Consider the following 27,711-nt stretch of genomic DNA (forward strand, 5'->3'; position numbering starts at 1 on the left):
AATATAACAACTAGAGATTATATTGGTTCAATTTTCTGGAAAAGATGAAGCAGATCTAAATATTAAAAATGGAACCTAGATACCTGGATGCATTAATTCACTACATTTTTCTAAAGCATCCACTATGGACTATTGTGCTAATTGTTGAATACAAATACTATTATGCTACAAATACAAATGTGCTAAATGTTGATACAAAATACGCAAAGTTCCCACTCTTAAAATGCTTACTGCAGCCTGGACAGCAACGTGAGACCCCGTGTCTACAAAAAAATTTAAAAATTAGCTGGGCATGGTGGTGTGAGAACTATGGGCCCAGCTACTTGCATGGCTGAGATGGGAGGATTGCTTGAACCCAGGAGGTCGAGGCTACAGTGAGCTATGATCGCACCATTACAGTTCGGCCTGAAAGACAGAGCAAGACCAGTCTCAAAAAGAAAACAAAACAAAAAAAACCTTACAGGAAGAGAAGGTGGACTTTTAATAGAAGGATAGAGTAGGTGCAGCAAATCAGCACACCTGCCAAGAACAACTGAAAAGTCTAGCTGAAATACAGAAATTATCTACTTTGGCCGGGTGCGGTGGCTCACACCTGTAATCCCAGCACTTTGGGAGGCCAAGGCGGGTGGATCACCTGAGGTCAGGAGTTCGAGACCAGCTTGACCGACATGGAGAAACCCCGTCTCTACTAAAAATACAAAATTAGCCAGGCATGGTGGCACATACCTGTAGTCCCAGCTACTTGGGAGGCTGAGGCAGGAGAATCACTTGAACCCGGGAGGCGGTGGATGCACTACTTTCAATTTGGGGAGAGGAGGCTGCTGTTTAGTAATATGCTCTCACAAAAATTAACACAAATTTCTCCTCTCAGAACATTTCTGAAAGTATTTTTAAACCTGGAGATCCTTTCCCCTTTCCAAGAAATCTTCCTATTCCTTTTTGCTATCCTTGCATTGCCCAAAACAGACTTGAAAAAGAACTACCAGTAGCCCTGGGATAGACAGCCACTGTTGAAAAAGACCAATGAAGGAACAGGGATGGAGCTAAGTAAATCAAGAACGAACCCTGACCTCAGAGCATCCTCAGTCTAGTGAGAATGGCATGCAAACAACAGCATCACTTATAAGTGCTTTACTTGAGACATATGCAAGTTACTATGGAATGCAAAGGAGTGTCTGACGTCTTTCCTGGGGAGTAAGAGGAGGCTTCACAGAAAATAAGGATGAGTCGGAGCTCACCTGGCAGGGAGGGAGAAGACCACTCCAGTCAGAAAGAACATCATGTTCAAAGCCACAGAACTGGTTCTTTAAGAAAGCAGGTAAGTAGGTTGGAAATTAAGAGTGTATATGGGCCGGGCATGGTGGTTCACGCCTGTAATCCCAGCATTTTGGGAGGCGGAGGCAGGTGGATCACTGATATCAGGAGTCCGAGACCAGCCTGGCCAACATGGTGAAACCCCATCTTTACAAAAAATACAAAAATTAGCCAGGCATGGTAGCGCATGCCTGTAATCCTAGCTATTCGGGAGGCTGAGGGCAGGAGAATCCTTTGAACTTAGGAGGCAGACGTTGCAGTGAGCTGAGATCACGCCACTGCACTCCAGCTTGGGCAACAAGAGTGAAACTCCATCTCAAAAAAAAAAAAAAAAAAAATCTGGATCTTATGCTGGACATAGAAATTAAAGGATTTTAGACAGGGGAGTAACATTAAAATGCAGTTATACTCTCTTTAACTAAAATGCATGTTCTCACATAAGTGAGCGCTAAATACTGAGCACAAATGTACATAAATATGGGAACAACAGACATTGCAGACTACTAGAGATGGAGCTAGGTGGGGTGGTTTGTTTAAAACACTACCTATTGGGTACTATGATAACTACCTGGGTGACGGGATTTGTACTACAAACCTCTGCATCACACAATGTTCCCATGCAACAAATCTGCACATGTATCCACTATATCTAAAATAAAAGTTGAAATTTTTAAAAATGAAGGAAATAATGTCTCTATTTTGGAAAGTCCACTTTGGTCAAAGAGTGTGGAGTAGATTGGAAGTGGTGAGCATAAAGACAAGAAGAGTTAGGAAGTTACTGTAAATGTCCAGGTGAGAAATGATGAATTCCTGAACCTGGAATGTGGTCACTGAGATCAAAAGGAAAAACACTCAATCCGAGAAACATTTAGAAAGTGGAATCAACCCTGTGATATTTCAACCTACAGGATGCCAAGAGTAGAGAAGGAAAAATCAGAGGCGACGCTCAGGTTTCCGGGTTGAATGATCAGTACATGTGATTGCCATTCACACCCCTCCCCAACATGGTTTCTGGAAATCCACTTGGTCCTGGAGAAGGTGACACCACCCTGGCTCCAGAAGTAAAGCCTGCGACCTATGTATGGGAAGCCATAAGCACACTCCATGTCCCCTAAAGGCCACTGGGACTGATGGAGTTTGCAGTGGAAGATAGCTCAGAACTTACACAAAATGTAGCAAAGTGACAGTGAAAGTGTAAAAGAAAAGTTAGACCTAGAAAACACAGAAGTTAGAGCTGAAATCTAATCTAGATGCAACGAATCTCCAAGGAAATAGACAGAATGGGTGAGGGGAATTATTCAAAGGGCCAATGGCAAAAAAATTTCCAGAATTTACCAAAGCCACTCACTCTCACATTTTAGAAAGCCCAACAAATTCAAAGGGAGGGTAAAGAAAAATGAATCCACAATCAAACATATTACTGTGAATCTGTAGAATACCAAAGACAAAGAAGACTTAAAAGCTGCCTGAGAAAAAGACAGAAGCACGCAGACTGACGACTTAAAACAAAACAAAACAAAACAAAACAAAACTGTATTGGTTTAATTTACATATTATAAAATTCACCAATTTTTTTTCTTTTTTTTTTTCAGACAGAGTTTTGCTCTGTCGCCCAGGCAGACCAGTTGCACCAATGCAATGGTGCAATCTTGGCTCACTGCAACCTCTGCCTCCTGGGTTCAAGCAATTACCCCGCCTCAGCCTCCCGAGTAGCTGGAATTACAGGCGTCTGCCACCATGCCCAGCTCATTTTTGTAGTTTTAGTAGAGACAGGATTTCACCATGTTGGTGAGGCTGGTCTTGAACTCCTGACCTCAGGTGATCCACCCACCTTGGCCTCCCAAAGTGATGGGATCACAGGTGTGAGCCACTGCCCCTGGCCAAAATTCACCTATTTTAAACGTACAATTCAATGATCTTCAATAAATTTGTTAGATGGTGCAACCATCACCCCAATACAGTACTAGGATATTTTCATCATCAAAATATGACCCCTCGTGCCCATTTACAGTTAATCCCTATTTCCATTCCCTCCCAGGAAGCCAATCACGTCTCCATCTCTACAGGTCTGTCTTTTCTGGACACTTCATACAGAAGGGACAATACAATATGTGTGGCTTCTTTCCTTTAGCGTGTTTTGAGACTGACCCATTTGTAGCATGCATCAGTATTTTATTCATTTTATTGGTGAATAATATTTATTTATCCATTTACAAGTTGGTGGACACTTGAGTGGTTTCCACTTTTTAGTTTTAATGAATAATGATGTTATGAACACACAAGTCTTTGAACGCTTTGGACCCAGCTTTCATTTCTCCTGGGTGTATACTTACCACTGGAATTGCACGGTCATATGGTAAATTTATGTTTAACTTCTTATGAAACTGTCAAAGTATTTTCCAAAGTGGCTATGCCATTTTACATTCCTACCAGCAATGTATGAGGGTTCTTGTTTCTCTATATCCTCACCACCATTTATTATTGTCTGCCTTTCTGATTAAGGTCATTTCAGTAGGTGTTATCTTATTATGGTTTTTTGATTTTTTTCTTGTTATTTTATTTAATGTGGTTTTAATTTGGATTTCCTTCGAGACTAATTTGCCTTTCTCAAGCGACTAATGATTTTGAGCATCCTTTCAAGTGTTTATCTGGCATATCTTCTTTGGTAAAATCTCTATTCAAATCTTTTGCCTTTTTTTTTTTGAGACAGTCTTGTTCCGTTGCCCAGCTGGAGTGCAATGGCACGATCTCGACTCACTGCAACCTCCACCTCCCAGGTTCAAGTGATTCTCATGCCTCAGCTTCCCGAGTAGCTGGGATTACAGGCGCGTGCCACCATGCCCAGCTAATTTTTGTATTTTTAGTAGAGACAGGGTTTTGCCATGTTGGCCAAGTTGGTCTCGAACTCCTGACCTCAGGTGTTCTGCCCACCTTGGCATCCCAAAGTGCTGGGATTACAGGTGTGAGCCACTGCGCCTGGCCCGAATCTTTTGCCCATTTTTAAACTGAGGTGTTTGTTGAGTGTTAGGTTCTTTTTGAGACGGAGTCTTGCTCTGTCACCCAGGCTGGAGTGCGGTGGCATGATCTTGGCTCTCTACAACCTCCGCCTCCCGGGTTCAAGCGATTCTCCTGCCTCAGCCTCCCAAGTAGCTGGGATTACAGGCACACACCACCATGCCCAGCTAATTTTTTGTATTTTTTAGTAGCGACAGGATTTCACCATGATGGCCAAGCTGGTTTAGAACTCCTGACCTCAACTGATCCGACTACCTCAGCCTCCCAAAGTGCTAGGATTACAGGCGTGAGCCACTGCGCCTGGCTGAGTGTTAGGTTTTTTTACATAGTCTAGATACAAGTCTTTTATTTGACAATGGACTTTTAACAGCAATAATGGAATTCAGAAAATAAAAAATTTCTTCAATATGCTGAGAGAAAATAATTGTGAATACAGAATTGTATACATAGATAAAATATATTTTAGGAATGGGCATTAATTAAAGACTTTTCAGATGGCTGGATGTGGTGGCTTATGCCTGTAATGTCAGCACCTTGGGAGGTTGAAGTGGGAGGATCGCTTGAGCCCAGGAGTTTACAGACTGGGCAACATAGCAGGACCCTGTCTCCACCAAAAAAACAAAAAACAAAAAACCCAAAACCAAAAAACATTTTAAGATAAAAACAGAGTTTACTACCAGAATACTCTCACTAATGTGTATTAATTACTGCTCTGTAACAATATTGATAACACTTTTTTTTTTGAGACAGAGTCTCGCTGTGTCCCCAGGCTGGCGTGCAGTGGTGCGATCTCAGCTCACTACAACCTCTGCCTCCCGGGTTCAAGCAATTCTCCTGCCTCAGCCTCCCAAGTAGCTAGGACTACAGGCGCGCGCCACCACGCCCGGCTAATTTTTGTATGTTTAGTAGAGACAGGGTTTCACCATGTTGGCCAGGATGGTCTCGATCTCTTGACCTTGTGATCTGGCAGCCTTGGCCTCCCAAAGTGCTGGGATGTGAGCTACCGCACCCGACTGCAAAACACATTTACTATCTCACAGTTTCTGTGTGTCAGAGATTCAGAAGCAGCTAGGCTAGGTGGTCCTAGCTCAGGGTCTCTTGTGAGGTTGCCATCCAGTTGGTGGCTGGGGCTACAGTCACTTTGATGGGGCTGCAGGATCTGCTTCCCGTGTGGCTGCCTTGCAAGGCTGGCCAGTTTGTACTGGCAGCTGACAGGGAGCCTCAGCTCCTCTCCACATGGAATCCTCCCAGGACTGCTTGATAACCTCATGACATGGCAGCCGGCATCCCACAGTGAGTGGCCCAAGAAAGAGCAAGGCAAAAAGGTGCAATGTATTTTATGACTCAGCCTCAGAAGTCACGCTCCATCACTGCTGCAACGTTCCAGTGCTTACACAGGTCAGCCCTCTTCGGTGTGGGCGTGTGAATCACAGAGAACTACCGTCATTGGGGAGACCCTGGAGGCTGGCTCACACATTTCATGAAGTGTCTTAAGGATATACCGTAAAAGTAAGGAAAGGTCCCAGAAAGATCGAGGATAGAAAAATAAATGATGGACAAAGAAAACTGTAAAAATATAGGGAAATTTAAACAAACAGTGCTTTTATAAAACAAGAATGGCAATGTCTGATTTACGCACAGTAAACAGTACGGTGGTGGGAGGAACTGACTGGATTAAAGCATTTTTTAGGGCCTTTAATTGTTTCAGAAGAGAATGGAAATTGACTAACTTTAAACTCTTAAGTATTCACATTCAAAGCTTGAGAGTAAACTAAGAAAATAAAAGTTGAATGTCTATCTTTCGAATGCATAGTTTAGAAAAATGGAATGAGGCCGGGCGTGGTGGCTCATGCCTGTAATCCCAGCACTTTGGGAGGCCGAGGCGGGCGGATCACCGGGTCAGGAGATCGAGACCATCCTGGCTAACATGGTGAAACCCCGTCTCTACTAAAAATACAAAAAATTAGCGGGGCATGGTGGTGGGCGCCTATAGTCCCAGCTACTCGGGAGGCTGAGGCAGGAGAATAGCGTGAACCTGGGAGGCGGAGCTTGCAGTGAGTCGAGATCGCACCACTGCACTCCAGCCTGGGCGACAGAGCGAGACTCCGTTTCAAAAAAAAAAAAAAGAAAAGAAAAATGGAATGAGAGAAAAACCATCAACGAATTCAAAAGGAGACAAGGCTAAAGAGTCATCCAGAAACAGAGACAACCCCCCCCGAAAAAAAGAACAAATAGAAAGCATAAGTTAAGATGGCAGAAAAAACACCTATGGATATCAATAGCCACATTAAGTATAAATATATTAAACTCCTAAGGTAAAAGATATAGATTACATTTATAAAACAAAACCCACTTATATGTTCTTCATAAGATTCACCTAGAAGAAGACTAGAAAGTTATACCAGATATATAATAATCAAAAGAAAGCTGGAATAGATAATATTAGACAAAATAGAATTACTAGAGAGAGAATCATCAGGAAGATAATTCTAGACCTATATAAACTTAATAAAATGCCTTAAAAATAAATACCACAAAAACTGACAAAAGTATAAGACAGTGACAAGCTTACTTATCAGAGGGGCATATTTTAACATACCTCTCTTTGTAATTGATAATTAAACAGAAAAAAATGCTAACATTACCAATATTCAAATGAACAGATGAAATCCGGAACCCCACAACAGGAGAATACACAATCTTTTCAAACATACATAGAATGTTTTCAAAAATTGATCTTGTATTTAGGTATAAAGTAAGTTACCAACAAATGTCCTTTTTTTTTTTTTTTTTGAGACAGGGTTTTTTTTTTTTTTTCTGTCAACCAGGCTGCAGTGCAGTAGCACAATGTCGGCTCACTGCAATCTCTGCCTCCCAAGTAGCTAGGACTAATGTGCATGCCACCACACTCTGCAGATTTTTTTTTTTTTTTTTTTTTCAGAGATGAGGTTTCATCATGTTGCCCAGGCTGGTCTTGAACTCTTTGACTCAAGCTATCCACCTGCCTCAGCCTCCCAAAGTGCTAGGACTACAGGCATGAGTTACCACACCCACCCAGCCTCTACCAATAAATTTCAAAGAATCAGTAATATGAGAACTACTTTTTCTCATTAAAATGCAATTAAATTAGAAATCAGTAATAAGAAGATAACTTTAAAGAGAATGCATTTGACAGTATAGAAACAACCCTGTAAAGAACTCATGGGTCAAAGAAGAAGTTATAATATAAATCAGATAATATTCAGAACCAAACACTAAAATATGACGTATCAAAACTTTGCTATGCCATTAAAGCAGGTATTAGGGGAAACTTCATTTTATTATTTTTTAAAGGAAACAACAGCTTTAAGTAGTTATATGAGAAAAGAAGAAATGCTGAAATTAATGAATTAAGCAGCCATTAAGAAGTAAAAAATAAAGGGACCGCCAAATAAGCCTAAAAATCTAAAAGAAAGCAGGATAAAAGCAAATTTCACAAAATAGAAAGCATATATATCTTAGTCTTAAGAGGCTAATAAAATCTAGAAACCTAGAATTGTTTTTCAAGGAACACACTCCAGATTCAGCGAAGATTCATAAGACCACTTTATGCAAGTAAAGCTGGAAACTTAGATGAAAAAGGCAGATTTCTAGAAACATATAATTTAACAGAAATTATTAAGGAAGCTAGACAATACCTGAAAGTTTCTACAACTATTAAAGACAGTGATCAGTAGTTTAAAACTCTTCTGAAAATGAGAACACCAAGTCCAGATTATCTTCACAGGCAAATTCTACCAAACGTTCAAAGAAAATATCATTTTAATCTTATATACATTCTTCCAGAGGATCAAAAGGAGGAAACACTTTCCAATTCATTTCATAAAATTAACATAACCTCAGTACCCAAGAAAGAAAAATTATAAGCCAATCTCTTTTATGATCAGTAATCAAAAATTTTAAAACAAAATATTAGCAAAACAAATAATGTATTTTAAAAATAGCCGGGCACAGTGACTCACACCTGTAATCCCAGCACTTTGGGAGGCCAAGGCGGGTGGATTACAAGGTCAGGAGTTCGAGACCAGCCTGGCCAACATGGTGAATGAAACCCCATCTCTACTAAAGATACCAAAAAAAAAAAAAAAATTAGCCAGGCGTGGTGGCACACACCTGTAATCCCAGCTACTCAGGAGGCTGAGGTAGGAGAATCGCTTGAACCAGGGAGGCAGAGGTTGCAGTGAGCCAAGATCAAGCCACTGCATTCCAGCCTGGGTGGCAGGGCGAGACTCTGTCTCCAAAAAAAAAAAGTCATGAACCAGTTAGATTTAGATTTATTTCAGGAATGTAAAGATGCTTTAACATTAGAAAACCAATGCCTGTAATCTTCATCATTAACAGATTAAAGGACAAAATATATTATCATTTCAACAGATTTATAGCAAGCATTTGGTAAAACTCAACATCCATTTATGATAAGTCCTCTTAGCAAACTTGGAATAGAAAACATTCCTTGACATAAAAGATACACACCAGAAATCTACAGCAAACACTTTAATAGTGAAACATTAGAATGTCCTCTTAAAAACTAGGAATAAGACAAGGTGTTCACCATTCCCACTTTTATTCAAGGTTATACTGTTATCAAGACTCTAGCTATTTGAGAAGGCTGTTCAGCTAAAAGCAAAAGAAGACCAGCTCAGTAAGAGAACAAAAAAGACATAAAAATATGAAGTTTGAAATGGAAGAAACAAAAGCCATTATCTGCAGGTTGATTTATGACAGCCCATTTGGGAAATCCAGAAGAATTCTCATTATTAGGATTAATGAGAGATTAACCAGGCTGCTAGATTTCTGAAACTCAAAAGCATTTCTAAACACCAGCAACAAAGAATTTAAAAATGTAAATTATATATATATAATTATATATATATAAAATAGTATATATATGTGTATATATATGTGTGTGTGTGTGTGTGTGTGTATATATATATATACTATTTAGGAAGCAACAAAAAATAAGACACCTAGGGATAAAACAAAATAATAGCAACAACTACCAACTACTGAGCATTTACTATGTGCCCCTGTGAAGTAGAAACATTAGCGCCTATTTTTACAGATGAGGAAAATGAGGCACAGAGAGGCTGACTTACCCAAGATGACATTGTAAGCAGCTAGGTGAGGACTGAAACCAACAGGATTGAAACCCAAGATGATACTGTAAGCAGCTAAGTGAGGACTGAAACCCAGGCAGCCTGGTTCTGAAGCCTTTGCTCTTAAAACCACTACTCTATGCTGTCTCTACACTGTCTCGCTCCATAAGATGTGCAAGACCTGCGTGGAGTTGTAAGATATACTGTATGTATACAAATGTCATTGTAAGACAAAAGAGATGCCATGTTCATGCACAAGAGACACTCTAGCATTGATATGTTGATTCTCCTCCAAATTGATATAAAAAATTAATACAACACTGATCAAAATTCCAACAGGATTTTCCATAGATGCTAATTCTAAAATTTATAAGGAGGAGCAGGCCAGGCACGGTGGCTCATGCCTGTCATCCCAACACTTTGGGAGGCCAGGGTGGGCAGATCAGTTAAGCCCAGGAGTTCAAGATCAGCCTGGGCAACATGGCGAGACCCCATCTCTACAAAAAATTTTTAAAAAGTAGCCAGGCATGGTGGTGGCATGTGCCTGTGGTCTCAGTTACTTGGGATGCTGGGGTGGGAAGATCGCTTGAGCCTGGGAAGTTGAGGTTGCAATGAGCCATGATCACACCACTGCAAGATACTCTTGAAGAAAAGAAACAAGGTGGGGAAATTAGGTTATCAGGTATCTAGATTTATTGTAAAGAAACGGTAGTTGAAGCAGTATGGTATTAGTGAAGAAACAACAAAAAGATCAATGAAACAGAATAGAATGCCCAGAAATAATCCCACAATCATGCAGAAACAATATAAGAAAAAGGCAGTATTTCAATAACTGGGAAAAAAAATAAACTATGAAATGCAAAAAAGGAAAGTTGGATCCACACCTCACACCATACATAAAAATAGTCTTCATGTAGCTTAAATACTTATATGTGAAAGGCAAAATTTTAGAATATTGGACAATATTTTTATGACTCCGAGGTAAGAGTAGATTTCTAAAAATAAGACATTGGAAACAATGAGAAATCCAACTATATTAAAATTAGGAATTTCTATTCATCAAGAGACACCAAAAAGAGACTCAAAAGACAAGCCAAAGGCAGCTGTGGTAGCTCATGCCTGTAATTCCAGCACTTTGGGAGGCAGAGGTGGGAGGATCAGTTGAGGCCGGGAGTTCAAGTTCGAGGTTGCAGTGAGCTATGACTGCACTCCAGCCTGGATCACAGAGTAAGACCCTGTCTCAAAAAAAAAAAAAAAAAAAAAAGACAAGCCAAAGCCATGAACCCAGAGAAGACTGAAACTCCTAATACTGACAAAGTGAAAGAACTGTAAGTCAGTAAGAAAAAGACTGACAAATCAATGGAAAAGTGGGCAAAAGACATGAACAGACGCTCCATGTTTCCGGAAGAGGAAACACTAATGGATAATAAATATACAAAAATATGCTCAAATCATTAGGAATCGTGGAAATGCAAATTGAAATCAAAATACCATTTTACACCCACAAAATTGGCAAAACTAGGTGTGTGTGAAGATGCGGCACGATGGGAACTCATATGCTGCTGGTGGGAGTATCAACTGGTACAATCACTTCAGAAACTATTAGGCATCCTCTTTTGAGGCTAAACATATGTGAAGTCCATGATCCAGCAATTTCACTCATTACCAGATGACAAGGGTAAGTTACTCATCTTCCTATGCCTCTGCTCCCTCATCTGAAAAATGAGCATTGTAATAATACCAACTCATAGGGTTGCTCTTAGTGCCCATATATATAAAAGCACTGAGAACACTGCCTGGCCCATCATAAGTTCCTTATATACTAGACAATATTTGCACTGTTCTCATCAGAACCCAAGTGTACACTGTCAGAGGAGTAGACAAATCTGTAAATTCACACAATTAAAAGCTATCCAGCAATGAAAGTGAATGAAGTAAGCTTAAGCTGCAGAAGACTACCTATAATATTGTACTATATCCAAATTCAAAACCAAGCAAAAATAACGATTAATTGTGCAGGGAAATACATATAGAATAAAACTTTAAAAAAGAGGATGAAACCTAAATAAAGTGAGGCTGGGATATTTGAAGGAAACAAGGAAAGGATGTCTAGTGCATGGCAAATGAAGACAGCTGCAAGATGTGACGTCAGGCTGGGAATGGTGGCTCATGCCTGTGATACCAGCACTTTGGGAGGCCAAGGCAGGTGGATCACCTGAGGTCAGGAGTTCGAGAGAGCCTGGCCAACATGGTGAAACCCCATCTCTACAAAAAATACAAAAATTAGCTGGGTGTAGTGGCGGGCACCTGTAGTCCCAGCTACTCGGGAGGCTGAGGCATGAGAATCGCTTGAACCCGGGAGGCGGAGGTTGCAGTGAGCCGAGACCATGCCATTGCACTGCAGCCTGGGTGACAGAGTGAGACTCTGTCTCAAAAACAAAACTAACAAACAAACAAACAAAAAGATGTGAGGTCAGAGGCAAACGGAGGCTGGACTATGCAGTAGGGACCTTTATTTTGTTTATGATGGAAAGCCACTGAAGAATTAGAAACAAAGGGGTGATGGAAAATGATTTGTGCAAGATCACCCTGCTGCTCGGTGAATAATGGACAAAGAAAGGGGAGAGTGGAAACAGGAAAACCAGTTAGGAGGCTGTGGCGTGGCCCAGGAAAGGCAGGAAGAAGTTTGTTTTGAAGTAGTGGTAAAGCTGGATTTAAGTGTGGAACTAGGAACACTGACAGAACTGACAGGTCTTGCTGATGATGAACTGAATGTGGGGTATGAGGCAAATAGAAAACTCCAAGATGTTTCTGGGCTTTTGGCTTGAGCAACAGGGTGGATGGATGGTGGTGCTGTTTAGTCAGACAAAGGATACTGGGAGAAGTTTTGGGGTGAATAGGGCAGAAAAGTCAGGACATGCAGTTTGAGACATCTTAAATATCTGAGTAGAAAACTGAATTACTATTAGGCCAGCTGCTTATGAGTTTTGATTTCAAGGGAAAGATCAGCCTAGAGAGACAGATTTAGGAGTCGAGGCATAGAGATGGTATTTAAAGCAATGGGATTGGCTAAGATCTTCCAGAGGAGGCTTCAGGTAGAAAAGAGAATAGGCCAAGAATGGGACCCTGGGTATTCCAAGGCTTAGAAGTCTGGCAGAGGAGAAAAGTTCGGCAAAGGAAACTGAGGAGCTGCCGATGAGGGAGGAAAACCGGAAGGACGCGCCTTCACAACTTAGAGAAGAAAGTGGTCGAGAAGATGTGTCAGATGCTGCCGAGGAGTGGAATAAGCTGAGAACAGAAAACTCATCACTGGATCTGGCAGAATGAAGAATACTGGTGACTACAATACTAGACATTTCAGTGGAGCAGGAAAAACATTTGACTAAAGGATCTTTCCTTCTTAGGAAGACAATCAGTTGCAGATGAAAGTGAGGACAGAGGACAAGATTTCAAGCTGCAATAAAGGGCATGCTGTACAGCAGAAGGAACCTGCACCTGCATCTTGGTCTCCACACTGGCCAGCAGTAAGGCCACCAACTCAGTTTCTAGCACAGCTTGTTAAGATGTTGGGACCACATGCTCTCCTCTAAGATCTCTTGTGGTTCTGAGGATTCCCTGTTAAGAAAGAAGTGAAGTTTCACCTGAGAATATAGGGAAGAGATGTGAAGGGGGACCTGAATGTAATGTCAACAAACTATAAACAATGTTTTAAAACTGTTATTTAAAAAAAATTTTAGAAGGCCAGGTGCAGTGGCTCACACCTGTAATTCCTGCACTTTGGGAGGCTGAGGCAGGAGGATCACTTGAGCTCAGGTGTTCAAGACCAGCCTGGGCAACATAATGAGACTTCATCTTTACAAAAAAAAAAAAAAATACATATTTTATATATATATATAAAATAGACAGTGATCTCACTATGTTGCCCAGGCTGGATTTGAACTCCTGGGCTTAAAGAATCCACCTGCCTCAGCCTCCCCAGTAGCTGGGACTATACTCACAAATGAAAATTTTTTTTTAAAATAGATCTGGTGTCACTCTAGAACTACATACAAGACAAATGGCATAGCACACAAGTGCCCAGAAAGGTTCAATTATGTCCTACCATATCATTACCCCAGGGTCACTGTGTTATTTTTGAAATCATATAGATCAGGAGTTGATCTGTATCTCCTCTGTAATGAGACTTGAGTGATGAACTGAAAAACGCACATGGAAGAAATCTTTAACTCTGTAGAGTTCGAAAGCTGCACAGTAATACCCAGAGGCTAAATACGAAGATTTTTGCTCTTTTTCCCAATTATGGAGGCATTACATCCAGATTCTGCCATTTCCCATGAACCTAAAAGCCAGGACAGGAAACACCAACTTGTGATTTCACTCTTTTTCCTTTCTTACTTGCATCCTCTCCTCGCTTGACTCCCCTCCCAGAAAGTTCAGCTTCTGACAGTCTTACAGTGCTTAAACAGAGTAAGAAAACTGCAATTTGGACTCAAGATGTCTTTATCTACAAAGACAATTAACATTTTTAAAAATAGGTCACAGAGGCCGAAACGACTTGCTATTTTACCTTTAAATGGTACATTTTAAAGCATTGTATAATCAGCTGGGGTTTTTTGACCAGAGATAATTCCATATTTCTCTGATCTCCCCTATCTATCCCACCTCAAGGCAAGACCTATATTTTGCTTTAGAAACAAACAGCTGCACTCAGAGAGAGAAAACAAAATAATCCTTAGACATTCCTGATAAAGGACTTCACAGACAGAAAATACCATTATCTTACTGTTTGAAACCAGAAGACTTTGATTCAAATAACAATACACGTCACATCATAGCTACCTATTCAAAGATCTTCCACCTTGTAAAGAAGAATTCTGGGATATGAATGAGCACCTTTAAGTCTACTGTTGAGACCCCAATACAGGAAGTACAAATTTTAGACCTAAGATCTGAATAATCATCTAGCTTTGTACCAGAAATGTTAGCAGCAATACAAAAACAAAGCATGGTCTCCAGGTAATTATAAATGCTGGGTGTGACTGAGATACTGGGATAGGAGAGCATCAGGTAAGACTACCAATAACTTTTTTTTCTTTTTGAGACAGGGTTTCACTCTGTCGCCCAGGCTGGAGCGCAGTGGAGCGATCTCAGCTCACTGCAACCTCTGCCCACCTCGTTCAAGCAGTCTCTCACCTTAGCCTCCCTGAGTAGCTAAGACTACAGGCACGCACCACCACACCCAACTAATTTCTGTATTGTTTCGTAGAGATGGTGTTTCACCGTGTTGGCCAGGCTGGTCTCAAACTCCTGACCTCAAGTGATCCAACCACCTCGATCTCCCAAAGTTCTGGGATTACAGGTGTGAGCCACCACACCCGGCCACCAGTAACTATTTTTAAGGAGAAACTACAATAAACTTTTTTGTATTAATAGGAAATGAGACTTACTTATATCACTTTTAGATTTCTAGTTATTCTCCAATGGCAAATTTAATAACCATACTCAGTCTTCAAATTTTCCAAATAAAAAGGGTCATTTCATTACACCCATCAGGATTGCTGATATCTAAAATGGTATCTTTGACTTCTCCAACCCCACATCTACTGCGGATAAAATTTTAACATTGCTTACTTGGTTTCACATAATAGATGCAGTAGTCTTAGCAAATATATTTTTGCGTATGTACATAAAATAATTTTCCCATTGACAACTTCAAATTATGCTTTATTTTCATCTCCTAAAGCTGCCACAACAAATTACCACAAACTTGGTGGTTTAAGACAATAATTTATTCTCTCACAGCTCTGGAGGCCAGAAGAGCAACACCAAGGTGTAGGCAGGGCTGTGTGGCCTGTAAAGGCTCTAAGGGAGCATCCCACCTGGCCCCTTCCAGCCCCCAGTGGCTGCTGGGAATCCTGGGCATTCTTGGCCCTGTCACTCCAACCTCGGCCTCTGTCTTCACATAGCTTTTCTCCCGTTTCTATGTCTTAAAACTCTCTCTCCTTCCTCTTATAAGAACATCAGGCCAGGCGCGGTGGCTCAGGCCTGTAATCCCAGCACTTTGGGAGGCCGAGATGGGCAGATCACCTAAGGTCAGGAGTTCTAGACCAGCCTGGTCAACATGGAGAAACCCTGTCTCTACTAAAAATACAAAAATTAGCCTGGCGTGGTGGTGGGTGCCTGTAATCCCAGCTACTGGGAAGGCTGTGGCAGGAGAATCACTTGAACCTGGGAGGCAGAGCTTGCGGTGAGCTGAGATCACACCACTGCACTCCAGCCTGAGCTACAGAGACACTGTCTCGAAAAAAAAAAAAAAAAAACCGACAACAACAACAACAACAAAATACATCAGTCATTGGATTTCAGGTCTATCTTCAATCCAAGAATATCTCATCTTCAAAGACTCTCGATCCAAATAAGGTCACATTCCTAAGTACCAGGGATTACTTGAGGGCCAATATTCAACCCACTACACCAATTAATATCCATCAGGTTGGGCTCCTAAAATAATGCGTGTTTGCCTCTCATGGCAATCATCACATTCCTCCTGGAATCCAACCTGACTGTGGAAAAGCTATTATTTACAGGAAGTCAATAGGGAATCTCTCGAGGCTGTGAATGCTCATTCTCTAATTTATCTGTTTTGCAAATCAGAGTAAGGGTTTTTCTGTAGGAAAAAAAAATGTAGCCAATTGAATTTCTACTTCCTTTTCTGGCTGAGATTTAAAGTGGGAATTTAGTTATTGTCCCAATGAAATTAGAGTAATAGGATCATTTTTTTATTACCCACAATGTAGACATTCTTATCTTTTACTTGAGTTTTAAACCACGGATTCATTCACTTTTTTTTCTAATTGCCCAGGAAGAAATTATTTTCCAGTTAGCTAGGGGGAACTAAGATTCCATCTGCTCTACTTCAGTTTCCTTTCTCCACTCTAGTGCCTTCTTTATTTTTATTTATTTGGTGTTTTTATTTTTGTTTTAGAGATAGATTCTTGCTCTGTCCCTCAGGCTAGAGTACAGTAGTGTGATCTCGGCTCACTGAAGCTTTGAACTCCTGGGCTCTGATGATCCTAACCCCCTCAGCCTCCTGAGTAGCTGAAATGACAGGTACATGCCACCACGTCCGGCTAATTTTTTTTTAGTGCCTTTCAGACATCTGCCAGGTCATGCAAATTACATATTTGTGTATGTTTGTTTATCCCCTGTAGCACTTCTTGCCTGCCGGCACCACTCATTAGTGCTATATATATATATATATATATACACACACATATATATGTATGTATATGTATGTGTATATATATATATTTTCTCTATTTCAGAGGTCGATGAAATTTCTTTAAACCTTGGCCATACACACAGACAGAATAACAACAACAACACAAACACATACACTTACCTCTGCCTCGCCTATTCCAGATGCTCTACATATATTAGCATCCTTTATCCTCACTAAGTGAGGGGTACTATTAGCCACATCTTACAGATGAGCAAACTGAGAGAGATGAACAGAGATTAGTAAACAGTGGGACCTGAATATGAACCCAGGTAGGTGGCTTCAGAGTCCATGTTCTTAACCACAATGCAAGCAAGACTGCCTCTGAGGATGTGCCCAGATGCTAACACTGTTCTATTAGTGGTGAGGTGATAGTTGAGTTTTTAAAAAATGCTTTTTGGTCAGGTGCAGTGGCTCACACCTATAATCCCAGCACTTTGGGAGGCCGAGGCAGGAGGATCGTTTGAGCCTAATGAGTTCAAGACCAGCCTGGGCAACATAGATGTCATTCCCACCCTCACTCCTCTGCCAAAAAAAAAATCAGCCAGGCATGATGGCACACCCCTGTAGTCCTAGCTACTTGGAAGGCTGAGGTGGGAGAATCACTTGAGCCCAGGAGATTGAGGATACAGTAAGTCATGTTGGGGCTACCGTACTCCATCTTGGCCAAGGGACCTCATCTCAAAAAAAAAAAAAAAATAAGCTTTTCTATATATCCCACATTTCCTATAAAGATCATGCATTAATTTTTTTAATCAGGAAAATATTTTTTTAAACAAAACTTTCACAATTTGTGGGGGTGTAACATCATAATGGCAAACATATAACACTATAAGCCACATACTGTAATGTGCAATGTATATAATTTAATCCTCAAAACAATTATAATCTTTATTTTATATTTGAGAAAACTGAGGTGCAGAAAAATTCAGTAGCTTACCTGAGGTCACGCAGCCAGTAGGTGTCAGCCAGGATCTAGCACCAATCTGTGTTAACTAGGTTAGGCTGCCTAAATTAGATATAAAACTTCGGTGTCAAACTCCAACTTGAATTACAGTCACACTGCACTAATGTGTTGAAGAACAGAGACCATGTCCAACTCTTACTTGAATCTAACTCCTAGCACAGTGGTTTAAAAGAAAACAGGAAATGTGTAGCTTATTTAATTAAACTATAACGTTTACCATTCAATATAAATATACTAAAGGGAGAAAATAAATCTGCTTTACCACACTAAGTATTAAAAAACCCAAGTGTTATCATTCTAACAGACTTCTTAATTGGACAATACTAGCTCAGATTAAAGGGCATTTAAATTACCCCTTTCTAAACAGTGTCACAAATGCAGAATATTTTCTCCCTCTGCCACTGGATGAGCTGGGCATGTTGCCAGATCTTTTTCTAATTAGGTCCTGTGGTTAATTTCTTAATCCGTTAGCATTTCCTTACACCTTGTTAAATGTAAAGATAGCTGGACTTTTTCCACTGTTTCTGTGAAAGTGGAGTAATCTTCCATGTCAGTCTCATAAGGGTGGACTGATCAACACTAAACAGCTGCCATCCTACACTTACCAGATCAGCAAATACCACCCGCTCCCCCACCCCCAAAACTGAAAAACCTAAGACAATCTCTTGGCCAGGCTGTGGGGAAGCAGGCACTAGTACCTAGCTTGTGGGAATGTAACTGGCACACCCCTACGGAGGGCAGTTTGGTAATGTCTCCCCACCTTGCATATGCACATACTCTTTGACTCAGTATTTCTTTTTTTTTTTGAGACTGAGTTTTGCTCTTGTTGCCCAGGCTGGAGGGCAATGGCGTGATCTCGGGTCACGGCAACCTCCATCTCCCGGGTTCAAGTGATTCTCCTGCCTCAGCTTCCTGAGTATCTGGGATTACTGGCATGTGCCACCATGCCCAGCTAATTTCGTATTTTTAGTAAAGACGGGGTTTCTCATGTTGGTCAGGCTGGTCTTGAACTCCCGACTTCAGGTGATCCACCTGCCTTGGCCTCCCAAAGTGCTGGGATTATAGGCGTGAGCCACCACGCCCGGCCGACACCCTGCATTTCTGAAAACATTTTTCACTCTTGATTTGACAGTTTGACTAGGTGTAGAATTATAGACTGAAAATTTTTCCATCAGGCTTTAGATGGCATTAATCTATTATCTTTTAGATCCCAGTGCTATTGTTAACTGGTCTAATGTCACTTGTTTTAGATCATTTTTATGTGACTTTTCTCTCTGATGCCTTTAAAATTTGTCATCAATGTCACAAAATTTCATGACAATGTACTCTGTTGAGGGTCTTTTTCATCACTTTTTTCATTCTAGACACTGGGTGAGCTCTTACCCATCTGAGACATTTTTGGGGAAAACCTCTTGTGTTGCTTTTTAAATAATGCCTTGTCCTTCACCTTTCCACAACTCCAATAGTCAGATGTTGGACCTCCTAGATATCCTTTAATTTTCTTTTTTCTTCCACTTATTGTCTGTTATCTTTGACCAACTGCTTTACTTTACTCTCTCTGCCACCCAGGTTGGAGTGTGGTGGTGTGGTCATAGCTCACTGCAGCCTAGAACTCCTGGGCTCACGCAATACTCCCACCTCAGCCACCCAAGTACTTAGAACTAAGGGTGTGCCCCACCACACCCAGTTAGTTTTTTCTGTTTTTTGTAGAGACAGGGTATCACCATATTGCACAGGCTGGTCTTAAAGTCCTGGTCTCAAGTGAGCCATCTACACTGGCCTCCCAAAGTGTTGGGATTACAGTTGTAAGCCACCACGCCTGGCCTATCTTCCAACCACTTTACTGCAATCTTCACTTAGTGAGATTTTTCAATTCTCAAGAACATTCTTGAATAGTTCCTTTATATGGCATCCTGCTCTTGTTTCCTTGATGTAACATCTTATCTCTGAGGAATTTGTTTTTCAAAGTGCAGGCTGGGCACAGTGGCTCACACATGTAGTCCCAGCACTTTGGGAAGCCAAAACCAGTGGATCACTTGAGCTCAGGAGCTTCAGACTAGTCGGGCAACATGGCAAAACCTTGTCTCTTCAAAAAATACAAAAAAATTAGCCAGGTGTGGTGGCGCGTATCTGTAGTCTCAGTTACTCGGGAGGCTGAGGTGAGAAGATCACTTGAGTCCAGGGGAAGGAGGCTGCAGTGAGCCAAGACTGTGATCATGCCACTGCACTCCAGCCTGGGCAACAGAGCCAGACCCTGTCTCAAAAAACAAAAGAGGTGCTAAAGAGCTAACTAGAAATTCTATGTGGATGAGTACCGCTTGCTTACTGTGGGACCTCACAGCATATGATGGGATAAGGAAATTCTAAATACCATGTTTGTTTGTTTGTTTTTCCCATAGGCTAGTCAATTTCCCCAGACAGAAATGTGATAATGTCCTGGCTGAGGGGCTTATAAATGAGTGTTCTAGGAGCCAAGGATGGGTCAGTTGCTCTGAGGTAAGTCTTTCAATGTCTTGGTGGGCAGAGATGGTGTCTGTGGTAACAAGCCCCACAGCCAAGACAGTAGGAGCCAAGATAGGAAGGTAGGTGGAAAGATCTGGCTGAATATGCAGACTTCAACTTGATCTACTATTTAGGGTAAGAAATCTGCCTCCCACCCTCATTTATAACAGGGTTTCCCCAGGTTAGACTTTGGCACACATATTCTTTGGGGATGGGAATCTGGGGTGCTAACTCTTCCACATTCAGAATTTCAACTCATTTTCCTGTTTTCAGCCCCAGTGTATATCCTATATTCACAGGTACCTAAAACTCATCTCAGAACATGGCCCACATGCGGCTGAAAACAGGATTGCTTCCTGTTAGCTTCCTCCACTGCGAATACTTAGTGGAGCAGATAAAGTTGAAACCTAAATGACTCATCATATATGCACCTACATTTCAGTTTTCAAAATTTTGTAGGGAAAAATTCTGGCCCACTGCGATCTCCTCTCCCAATCTCTTCATCCTTATAGATCTGTAACTTTTTCAAAAGAAAATTCCTTTACTGTCATTTTAGTGGGGTTGGGGAGGGAGGAAATATAATCCATCCCATTTCTCCGTCTTTTCTAAAAGTCTCTCCTGACCCTGAAGACATCTGTTCATTTGTCATTGGTCACAACTTGGTAACATGTACCATCCTACGTAATTGAGGGGAGACAAAATTATCAAACAAAGCAAAATGACCAGAACTTGGGGTCAGAATATTCTTCCCAGAAGAACATCACCACAAAGAGGAATCTGATACCTGAACAAGAAAGAGGTTCTGGGAAAGACAATAAACAACCTAAAGTATAATCATCACCTAGAGAGTGAATACTGAATAGCTGCCTTTATTAAACCATGGAAAGATTTTTTTTTTTTTTTTTTTGAGACAGAGTCTCGCTCTGTCGCCCAGGCTGGAGTGCAGTGGCGCCATCTCGGCTCACTGCAAGCTCCGCCTCCCAGGTTCATGCCATTCTCCTGCCTCAGCCTCCCGAGTAGCTGGGATTACAGGTGCCTGCCACCACTCCTGGGTAATTTTTTGTATTTTTAGTAGAAACAGGGTTTCACCGTGTTAGCCAGGATGGTCTCGATCTCCTGACCTCGTGATCCGCCTGCCTCAGCCTCCCAAAGTGCTGGGATTACAGACATGAGCCACCGTGCCCAGCTGGAAAGATTTTTTTAAAAATCAACTTTAGGCCAGGCGCAGTGGCTCACGCCTGTAATCCCAGCACTTTGAGAGGCCAAGACGGACGGATCACTTAAGGCCAGGAGTTCAAGACCAGCCTGGCCAACATGGTGAACCCCATCTCTACTAAAAACACAAAAATTAGCTGGGCGTGGTGGTGCATGCCTGAATCCCAGCTGCGGAAAGCAGGAAAATGGCTTGAACCCGGGGAGGCAGAGGTTGCAGTGAGCCAAGATCACACACCACTGCACTCCAGCCTGGGGGACAGAGCAAGACTCTTAAAAAAAAAAAAAAAAAAAAAAATATATATATATATATATATATATAAATTATTTAAAAAAAGAAGAAACAACTTTGTGGAGGATATAATTTACAGACAATAAACAAAATTTACATACAACATACCAGTGGAAACACCCCCACAATAAAGACACTGAGCATTTCCATCACCCTTGAAAGTTCCTTGATGCCTCTTTGCAATCTTCCCTCCACCCAAGTCCCAGGCAATCACTCCTCTATTTTCTTGTCACTATCCACTGGTTTGCACCTTTGAGATTTTTATATAAATATACAGCATGTACACCTCTGGGTCTGGCTTCTTTCACAAAGCATGTTTTTGAGCCGGATCCATGCTGTCTAGAGCTCTTTTTTCCTGCTCAGAGCTCTCATTGGACTGGGACAGCACAGTTTGTTCATCCATTCACCTGATGAGCCCCCGGATTGTTTCCAGCCTTTGGCCATCATGAATACGCTGCTACGAACACTCATGGAGAAGCCTCTGCGTTTTCATTCCTCTCAGATAAATATCTAGGCATGGAATTACTGTATCCTTGAGTAACTGTTGTTTAACTTTAAAACAAAGTGCTGTTTTCTAAACTAGTACTACTTTACATTCTCAACAGAGGATATGAAAGTTCTGCTTGTGCCACATACTTGCCAACACCTGGCACTATCAGTCTCTTAAATTTTAGCCATACGTAGAGGGTAAAGAGCGGTAGTTCATTATGGCTGGAATTGCTTTTCTCTGATGATTAATAATATGAAGTATTTTATGTAGCTCCTGGCCACTGTTTTATCTTACCTTGTGAAGTATACTTTGAAATCTTTTGTGCATTTAAAAAATGGGGTTACTATTATTGAATTGTAAGAGTTCTTTACAATCCTTTGTCAGATTTATCTATTGTAAACATTTTATCCCATATTGTACATTTCTTCATTCCTTTCTGAAGAGCAAACATTTTAATTTTGATAAAGTCCAATTTAGCATTCATTTATTTTAAGGTATGTGCTTTTTGTGTCCTACTTTGAAAATCTTTTCACACCCAGAAGTCACATGAACGTTTTCCCCTATAATTTTTCCAGAAGCTTTATAGTTTTAACTAGTTTAGGACTTTGGTCCGTTTTGAGCTTTCTGGGCAGCGTATAAGTTATGGGTTAATGTTTGTTTTCTTCCACACAGATATTTAGTTGCTGCTGTACCATGTGTTGAAAAGATGTTCCTTTCCCCATTGAATTGCCTCAGGACCTTTGCTGCAAATCAATTGTCTATTTATGTGTGGATCTATTTCTGGATTCCATCTTCTCATTTATGTACATGTCTATTATTTTGCCAGTATCACAGCCTTGCGGTGCTGTAAAAGTCAGTCCTCAATTTTTGCTGGCTTTGCCAGTTCTGAGTACTCTGCATTCCATACACATTCTAGAACCAGCTTTTCAATTTCTACAACAAAAATACAGCAGAAATTTTGATTGAGAATGTATTGAATCTACAGATGAATTTATAGAAAATTGATTATGTTTATGATACTGAGATTTCCAATCCACGAGCCTATTTATACTAATATTTTGTAGTTTTCAGTATGTAAGTTTTACATACATTTTGTTAAATTTATCCCTAGTACTTCATGTATTTGGATGATATGGCAAGTGGAACACTATACTTAAAATTTTTTTTCCAGTTATCTGTTTTTTTGGTATTCTGACCAAAACATAAATGGTTTTCTTGATATACTGACCTTGTATTCTCTTACAGTAGTGAGATCCTACTGTATCTCGCTAAACTCATTTACCAGTCCTAGTAGCCTTTTTATTTTTATTTTTTAGAGACAGGGTCTCACTCTGTTGCCCAGGCTGGAGGACAGTGGTGCTATCATAGCTCACTGCAGCCTTGAATTCCCAGGCTCAAGCAATTCTCCTGCCTCAGCCTCTAGAGCAGCTAGGACTACGGGTGTGCACCACTACAATGAGCTAATTTTTAAAACTTTTTTGCAGAGATGGGATTTCACTATGTTGCCCAGGCTGGTCTTGAATTCCTGGCCTCAAGCAATACTCTTGCCCTGGACTCCCAAAGCACTGGGATTACTGACGTGAGCCACTGCACCTGGTTCAGTATTTTGAGGCTCTGTTATCAGGGACATACACATTGAAGATTTTTATAGCTCTGTAAGATACTGACTCTTTTATCATTATAAAGTATCTTTCATCTCTAACAATATTCTTCATCTTAAAATTTATTTCGTTTGATGTTAATATCACCACTTCAGCTTTCTTATGTGTATTCTTTTCATGGTATAATCTTTTTCCATCCTTTTACTTTTAACCTGTGTCTCTGTGTTTAAAGTGTGTCTCTTCTAAGCAAGTAAAATGTACAAATCTTACAACAGTAAATTTTCATTTGCCCTGCCCCATCTTAGTGCTACTGTTGTCATAATTACACCTATATATACATTATATGTTTAAAAGGTTTTTTTTGTTTGTTTGTTTTTGTTTTTGTTTTTTTGAGACAGTCTCGCTCTGTCACCCAGGCTGGACTGCAGTGGCACCATCTCGGCGCACTGCAAGCTCTGCCTCCCGGGTTCACACCATTCTCCTGCCTCAGCCTCCCAAGTAGCTGGGACTACAGGCACCCGCCACCATGCCTGGCTAATTTTTTGTATTTTTGGTAGAGACGGGGTTTCACCATATTAGCCAGGATGGTCTCGATCTCCCGACCTCATGATCTGCCCACCTCAGCCTCCCAAAGTGCTGGGATTACAGGCGTAAGCCACTGCGCCCGGCCAAGTTTTTTATTTTTTAGGTAGAGAAAAGGTCTCACCATGTTGCCCAAGCTGGCCTCAAACTTCTGGGCTCAAGTAATCCTCCCACCTTGGCCTCCCCATACAGGTGTGAGCCACTGTGACCAACCTATATGTACATTATAAACCCAGCACTACAGTGTTATAAAATCTTTACAATCTTGTTTCTTATGTCACCAGCAGGCACAGTGGCACACGCCTGTAGTCTCTGCTATTCAGGAGGCTGAAGCAGGACAATAGCTTGAGCCCAGGAGTTCAAGGCTATAGTGCACCATAATTGTCCTTGTGAATAGCCAACACACTCAAGCCTGGGCAACATAGTGAGACCCCCATCTCAAAAAAAAAAATCATATGTATCTTAAAGAAATTAGAGAAGGAAAAATATTCATAGTCTTTTATATTTACCTACATATTTACTATTTCCAGTGCTCTTCATTTCTTCCTGTAGATGAAGTACCACCTGGTATCATTTCCCGTCATTCTGAAAACTTCTTTTAGTGGAAGTCTGCTGGTGATGAATTCTCTCAATTTTTGTTTTTCTGAAAATGTCTTTAGCCCTCATTTTTGAAAATGTGTTTCTCTGGATACTGGATTCTTGGTTGACAGGGTTTTTCTTTCAGTATTTGACTATACTGTCCCAGTGTCTTCTGGCCTCCTTCGTTTCTGATGAAAAGTCAGTCACATTTGTAACACTGATCCCTTTTATGTAATGTGTCACTTTTCTCTACCTGCTTCCCCTCCCCACGCAAGTTCAGAGACGTAATGTGCTGATGTTGTAACAAGGTTCAGAGGGTGGCACACCTCACACACATGCATGAACACCCAATCGTCACACTCATGAGCTACAAAAGGATCTCTATCTGCTTTTAAGATTTCCTTTTTATCTTTGGTTTCAGCAATTTGACTATGATGTGCCTATGAGTGCTTTTTCTTTGTGCTTAGACTCCACTGAACTTCTTGAATCTATAGTGTTTTCTACCATATTTAAGAAGTTTGGGGATATTATTTCTTCAAATATTGTTTTTTGCCTCTTTTTCTCTTCCCTTTCTAGGACTCCAAGTACACTTATATTAGGCTACCTGATATCGTCCTACAAGTCTCTGAGGCTCTACTCACTTTTCTTCAATCTTTGCTCCTCTCTTCATTGGATGGGATCATTTCTATTGATCTGTCTTCAACGGCACAGATTCTTTTCTCTGTCATTTCAAAACCGCTGTTGAGCACATCTAGTGAACTTTTTTTTTCTTTTGAGACATGTTGTCAGCCAGGCTGGAGTGCAGTGGCACAATCACAGCTCACTGCAGCCTCGATCTCTTGGGCTCAAGCGATCCTCCCACCTCAGCCTCCCAAGTAACTGGGACTACAGGCACATACCATCATGCCTGGCTCATTTTAAAACTGCTTTGTAGAGGTGGGGTCTCACTATGTTGCCTGGGCTGGTCTCAAACTCCTGAGCTCAAGTGATCCTGCTGCCTTGACCTCCCGAAGTTGTGGGATTATAGGTGTAAGCCACTGCAGCCGGCCTCCAGTGAGTTTTTACTTCAGCTATTACTTATTTGAGCTCTACAACTTCCATTTTTTCACTTTCCATTTCTTTGTTACAATTTCTCTATCTGTTCACTTATTTTTCCTTTAATTCTTTGATCAAATTTTCCTATAATTCTTTGATCACAGGACAGCGGCTTTGCAGTCTGCCTGCAAAATCCAACACTGTACCCACTTAAACGCTCAGAGTCAGTCTCTACTGACTGCTTTTCTTCCTATGAGTTAGACTTTCCACTTTATTTACATGTCTAGTAATTGTAGATTGAAAACTTGGCATTGTAGATAAGATGTTACACCAACTCTGGATTCTACTGTGTTCTTCTGAGGACTTTCTCTTTTTATATTCTAGTAGGCAGTTAACTTGCCTAAATTCAAACTGCAAACTGACTCTCCTGTTGTATGAAGCAGCTGCTATCTCTGCTCAGCTCTTACAACGTCTAGCCTAGCTCCCTGGGGTCTCCCATGCTTCTGTGTAATCTGGCAGACAGCCAGGGATTTAGGCTGATCATACTCAGATTTAGGGGCTCACACTCTGTGACTTTTATGTTCTTGTGATTTCCTCCTAAGTTTTCAGCTGTCTGGACAATATTAGGGTCTTTCCTCTGAACCCCAAGCCAGTAAGGCTTCAGCTTTCCACTGCTTCACTGCTCACAGTTTAGGGATATACTGTCTTAAAAAGCATGAACCTCACAGATCTCATCTAGTATAGGTCTGTCTTTTAAGGGTACATTCCTCTCTAGCCTCTGCCTGCTTGCTTTGTTTCATTGGTTGGCTGGTTTTTATTTTTGTTTTTGTTTTGCTGGGCTCCCTGGGATTTCACTATACATTTATTTATTTTTTTAAATTTTATTTTATTATTATTATACTTTAAGTTTTAGGGTACATGTGTACAATGTGCAGGTTAGTTACATATGTATACATGCGCCATGCTGGTGTGCTGCACCCATTAACTCGTCATTTAGCATTAGGTATATCTCCTAAAGCTATCCCTCCCCCCTCCTCCCACCCCACAACAGTCCCCAGAGTGTGATGTTCCCCTTCCTGTGTCCATGTGTTCTCATTGTTCAATTTCCACCTATGAGTGAGAATATGCGGTGTTTGGTTTTTTGTTCTTGCGATAGTTTACTGAGAATCCAAATTCCTGGTTGACTATTAAACTCTAAATGTATTCCTTCTAAAAGGAATACATTTAGAGTTTAATAGTCAACCAGGAATTTGGGCAGTTTTCACTCAGATGTGGGGCCTCATCCTTTCTGTAGTCCTCTCTTGTTTCCAGGATTCCCCCCTGAACTTTCCAGCTTCTCTTCCATCCCTGACTTCCCTTCTTTGGCACCTCTCATCTGTAAGGCTGCAGCTTTCCACTATCATTTCTTTCTACTGAAACCACCATGGGTACTGATGCATAACCTCTCGCAAAAAAGTCACAAACGTGCAATTCTTGCTCCTTCTATTATAGTGTTTCAGGAGTCAATTCTCCTCAGGTTCTAGGGATAGCTTTCAGATGCTTGTAGTTGTTTCTTATATTTTACCCAGATCTTTCAATTGTTATCTGTAGGGGGGTTTATGCAACCACTTCACTCAATCTCCCTTAATGGAAATTTCCTCTAATCCAACAGGAAGTAATTTCCTTTTTGGATTTTTAAATATAACACCTTACTTTTAAAAGCATAGTG

The 27,711-nt window shown here is 40.9% G+C and overlaps 1 protein-coding gene and 1 non-coding gene across 2 annotated transcripts in view; both read right to left on the minus strand.

Annotated features, from left to right (window-relative positions):
- The window catches only part of PACS1 (phosphofurin acidic cluster sorting protein 1), a 171,125-nt gene that overhangs the window by 67,306 nt on the left and 76,108 nt on the right, over positions 1 to 27,711 (minus strand). The gene's annotated exons all lie outside the window — the stretch shown is intronic.
- LOC112135660 (small nucleolar RNA U13) lies at positions 25,243 to 25,347 on the minus strand. Its single transcript, XR_002916916.1, has one exon. It is a non-coding gene; the product is annotated as a small nucleolar RNA U13 (small nucleolar RNA).

The sequence above is a fragment of the Pongo abelii genome, chromosome 9 (assembly GCF_028885655.2).
Source record: "Pongo abelii isolate AG06213 chromosome 9, NHGRI_mPonAbe1-v2.0_pri, whole genome shotgun sequence".
Lineage (NCBI taxonomy): Eukaryota > Metazoa > Chordata > Mammalia > Primates > Hominidae > Pongo > Pongo abelii.